Here is a 5713-nt window from a genome sequence, read left to right on the forward strand (position 1 = left end):
GGAATCTTTGTTTAAAGGCATTACTGTATACCAAGCTGACAATTAAACCAGAATAGAATGGGGAGCGATTGTTCCAGACACTGGACATGAGCTGCTGATCAAGACAGATAAAAAGACCCAGCACTCCTGAGTTATGGGCAGATAAAAGTGCTACAAACAGATGGAACATTTTAAATTATGCAATTGTCAAGCGTACAAAGCATGGGAAAAACCCACAATATTTTTATCACTCAGCCCAACAATGATTGACACATGGCCAAACTTATTCAGTCTGTAACTCCCATACTTCAGAACTGCTTGAAAGCACAGTAAATGCTTTGACTCTTGCTTGCAGAAGTCCCTCTTCTGATTGTTAGTTAAAACAAAGCAAAACAAAAACCTAAAGCAGAACCCTCAATTTTCGCAGCCTTGGCATGGTGAGAAGAGCTTTTGTTCTCAGTAGGCTAGCCTCCCGTGAAGAGCCTGGGGTGGCCAGTGCTCACTCACCAGCCCTAGACAGAGCCTCTGTAACCATCTGAGCCTGTGCTCTGTTGTTAGCGCACTACACCAACCACCAGCCACAACGTGATTCTGGCTCTCAGAAATGAATGTTGAAGAAAAATCTCTCCAGATGCACACACGTACACAGAGCCTCGCGTTCCATGCACCGTGGTGAGCGTGTCCTTTGTTTAAACGGGAAGGATTTCGGTGTGACCGCAGACGGTCACTGTTTTCTCCTCTGTTAGCCACCCGTCCCCAGTTAACTCCCCCTGGATACACACGGTTCCCATCTCAGCGTTTGCACTGGCTAGCAGGTCTACTCTCGGACCTAAGTGTCTGTCCCTAACGTCTAGGCCCATACCTGTTTCCTTTTGCCAGGCTGGTACACTAGTGTGCTACCCAAGTGGAGTGCAGGGCCCACTCTCTCGCGTGCTGCAGTTGGTAAGGAACAAGACTAGCTCTTTCATTTTCTTGACCCCGGGGCCAGCTCTGTCACCTACCACAGGTAACAACCACGTGGTATCTGGGCAGGGGCAGAGGCTTGCTCCCACCCTCCTGCCCTCAGGGCTGGTCCACCTGCATTCCTAAAGTTAGGCTCAGCTCCAGTGTGCTGCCCGGATGGGGTGCAGAGCCGGTTCTTAAGCGCTGCAGGCGCTGAGGGTCAGGGCTCTCTCTTCTATTTGCTTGGCCCCAGAGCCATCTCCGTATTAGTAGTGCTGTCCCTCAGATCTGTCATAACCTATATGGGAATCAATGCAACTAGAAGAGAGAAGAGAACCATAGCAGAGACAAAGACTACTCATGGGCTCAATAATGTCATTTCTATTACCAAAACTGATTTAACCATTTATTAATTAATTATGTCTAACCTGTCATCACCAGAGGCCAGGTTGGATGACACTCTACCTTGAGGTCAACCTAGGCAGGGGCCTTTCCGTCCTAGAATGGTCAGTAGTTAAGCTTTCTAGGGAAAAGGCCTGTTTTGGGTATAGGATGACCTTTTGACCCCTGGGAGCCTTAGTCAGCACCACCCTCTAGGGACTTAGAGAATGTTTGCTTGCATAAGTTCCCAAAGAGCATAGTACCCAGCCCGAACCCATTCCACAGAAAAGTAGGCATGAGTGTGGGCAATCCACTCATACCATGCCATTTATAGCATCGTCCCAATGTTCCCGACTTTACACAGTATTGCTATGGTCATATACAGTTAGAGCTGAGGTGCCATTATGGGCACACTGCCCTAGAAATGCTGCCACCCTTAAAGACACAGTGTAAAGACTAAACCAGAGGCCTTTCTATGGTGCTGTCTGTCCCCCTATAAGAAGTACACATTCCTGATGCCCAAGGGGGGGGGGTGTGTTCATCACTATAACAAGATATCAGAAACCGTAAAGCGTATGAAGAAAAGATGCTTATTTAGTTAGCAGTTCGGGAGGCTGAAAGTCCAAAAGGCATGGCACAGATGTTATGAGGAGCTCTTGGCTGGTGGCATCATGGTGGAAACACATGTGAGAGGTATCGCATGGAGAGAAAAGAAGCCAGAGCATAATGGAGGTCCCACAAAGACTACATTAATCCCATCTAAGATACAGTCCCGACAACTTCAAGACCTCCTGCTAGACAGCCCCACTACCTCTCACACCACCACGCTGAGGACTAAGTTTCCAACACAAGAACACTAGAGGAGCATCCCTAAACTATTTTCAAACAATAGTGCGTTTGAGAAAGATGGCTCCACTTGCCACCACCGCCTTTGACACACAGGGATCTCCTTCCAGGGAACTCTGGGTTCTCAAAGGTTAAGGTTCCTGATATTTAAGGATAATCAAAGTGTTTTGTGAAGACATGTACCAAGAGTTCTAGTGATCCAAGTGCTTGGGCACTTTGAACTCCTTGCACTCACAGACCAGCAGATAAGAACGGTCACCACTACCATGGGTGGAGATCTGGCCCTAAGCAGCAGCATGAGGTAACAATGGTCATTTCAGGCTTGCACATGAGAGCTGGTAGAATACATGCAACCCACTGGTTCTTAGGAACACTCACCCAGCTGAAAAGGAATGTAATTTATGGCAACCCTGGTCTAACCTGGGTACAATTATCAGGAGACTATACCCTGAAGTCAGACATCAAGACCTTACTTTGGGATAAGAAGCCCACAGTTCACTGAGTAGTTCGGAGAACAGGATCTGTCTAGCACTGGATGGGCTGAGGGATGATGTGGGATGTCCTTCTGTACATGTGTTGTTTTTATTGGCTAATGAATAAAGCTGTTTCAGCCAAGGCTTATCAGAGTAAAGCTAGGCGGAAAATCCGAACAGAGATATATAGAGAGAGTGGGCAGAGTCAGGGAAATGTCATATAGCTGCCGCGGGAGAAAGACGCCTTGGGAACCTTATTGGGAGGTCACAGCCTCGTGGTGATACATAGATTAATAGAAATGGGTTATCTTTAAGATATAAGAGCTAGCTAGGAATATGCTTGAGCCATTGGCCAAACAGTGTTGTAATTAATACAGTTTCTTGATGGAGGAAGGTCATTGGTTAAATAAAAAGAAACTGCTTGGCCCACATTGGTTAGAAGATAGGTGGGAGGAGTAAACAGAACAGAATGCTGGGAGGAAGAGGAAGTGAGCTCAGAGACTCGACAGCTCTCCTCTCAGGGGCAGACGCCTCAGAGAGACACGATGCTCCACTCTTGCGGGCAGAGGCGAGAGCTCTGCTCTCTGAGGCACACGCGATGAAGCTCCAACCCAGGATGGACGTAGGCTAGAATCTCCCTGGTAAGCCACCTTGTGGGCTACAGCAGATTATTAGAGATGGGCTAGTCCAGGTGCGAGAGTTAGCCAAGAAGAGGCTAGATAGAAATGGCCAATTAGTGATTAAATGAATACAGTGTCCGTGTAATTATTTCGGGGCATAAGCTAGCCTTGCGGGCAGCGGGGTGGTGGGAAGCAGCCCCGCTGCTCCAATTACAACAGTTTCTGTGTGATTATTTGGGTCTGGGTGGCTGGAAAATGTTCGAGCTGTCTCCATTTACAGAGGCAGCCTTGGAAAAGGTACTGCTCCAGTCTCTTCAGAAGAGGACCTGCAGCCTCAGAGGCTCACCAACTGTCGGCACCAGGGCCGTGCCTTCCCCAGGCAACACTGGCTACACTATTCCCTGACCCTCTTTGATTTCTAGTCTTACATGATTTCATGAATTCTTATTAGAATCCACTTTTGATTAGTGGCATGGACATGAGTGACTTAATCAGCCACCAATCAACTAATTGGTAGTAAGTGTTTAAACAGAGACCAGACAAGAAAAATGCCATCCTGATTAAGGATAACCACGTGGAAATCTAAGGTTTTAAAGCTATACTTTGTTAATATAGGTAGCTACTTAATATTCTATCAGAGCAGAAATGAAAAGATTAGTGAAATGGAGATCTTATGCAAAAATATGCTAATGTGCTCCAATCCTCTCCACACTTATAGTTGATTGAAAATAAGAACCAATGACAGGGAAAACTAATCAATGATAAAAAATGAGTTAAATGAAGTCTAATTTAATGTTTATATCCACTATGTAATCTAAACATTATTTTATAGGTGAAGCTCACAAAAATGAGAGATTAAATAATCTGCCCCAAACCTTAGTAATTAGTGGACGTGGAACTCAAAGCTATGTATGTCTGGCACTGTCCAAAGACTGGATTATTACCCTCTGTGGATAAGCTAAGCATTACTCCCCTGGAACTCCTCAAAACAGATAGCATGCCACCAACGATAGCACGACTGTTGATTTATTGTTTCAGTTGTATTATCCTGCGTACTGTTCCCTGTGGGAGGGTTAGATTATGTCCCCATTTTTCTACAGGAGATAGATTAAAGACTAGAAAGGCATAGTTTCCACAATTAGCCATGAGAACTACAATCAGGGAACCCCACATCACTGCACAGCAAGTGTAAAAAGAATATAAAAAAACCACTCTCAAATTCAAAAGTTCCCCAAGATTCAAAGGACTCATGAAATCCTGACAGATATTCTCATGGTGATGGGGCATTACAGTGAAACACTACCACCAAACAGTGTATGTATGGGCCACGAGAGTTGCCCTGGGGAGCTACCAGTGATGCTGTGGACCCGGCTTACCTGCCCCTATACAGTGTGTGGCAGCATGCACTGAACACTGCCAACCAAGGGAGCTCACCATCCTGCAAGTCCAGAGCTTGGCCTGTGAATTGGTCATAGAGATATTGTTTGACTGACCACCTGGTTGACTTTCAGTTTTCAGTCCTTCCAGAAGTTGAGTTAAAACCACCATGTTGCTGTCTACTGCTACCAAAGGTATCCAGGTAAGCAAATGCCTTGAGGGATTCCAAAGGCCCATTTCCTGGGAGCAAAGGACAAAGGTCAGACTGATTATTTACCACATAAACTGCCCATCGCATGGTGGCAACAACCATTCCTCTTTTTTTGGTTCTAGTCCAGGTTCTTCTTGTTGCAGTTGTTTAGCCTATAGACTGTAGGTTCTTTTCTCATATAAAAATATTTACGTGTATTTATTAGTTTTATGTGTAGGGTGTTTTGCCTGCATGTATTACCTTAGCCAAAATTAGTTGCTTCAACACTGCAAATGGGACTTTGGGTGAGTGCTCAGGCAGCCAGTTGTCTGTGTCATCTACTGTACATTTTGGAAGCTGCGTGACTGCACTTCCTGCCTACTCAGTAATAGTATCTCCCTTCTCAGGCCTTCGATGGGGTTAAAGATTATAGTCGTAGTATAATTAAAACTTCAAGGTTAATAGATAATCATCTATATTAGTCAAGTTTATAATCATGTTAGTTAGGTTTTCTATATATAGAAAGATATATTTCAGTTAGATAGGTATTCTTCAAATCTTTCAAAGACTACAAAATATGACATTTAAAATGTTTTAAGAACTTAGGACTTTTCATGACAATGAGACACATCTATCTGTTCTTGGCAGCACCAATTACTTCAAGAGGATGATGGGCATCAAAGAGGCTTTTTAGGAACTTTGTTAGCCATTTGGCCAAGAAACTGCTCTTGCCTGGACTGCTTGCTGTTATGCTGTATAAACTGGACATGAAGAACCCACACACAAAAAAAAATGACTACTAAAGTTTCCTAAAGAAGGTAAAACAGTCCTTCAGGGTTCCTGCTTCATGAAAGAGTCTGCCAGACATTCTTCAGGGCACACACACAAACACACACACACACACA

The sequence above is a fragment of the Microtus ochrogaster genome, chromosome 18 (genome assembly GCF_000317375.1).
Source record: "Microtus ochrogaster isolate Prairie Vole_2 chromosome 18, MicOch1.0, whole genome shotgun sequence".
Classification (NCBI taxonomy): domain Eukaryota; kingdom Metazoa; phylum Chordata; class Mammalia; order Rodentia; family Cricetidae; genus Microtus; species Microtus ochrogaster.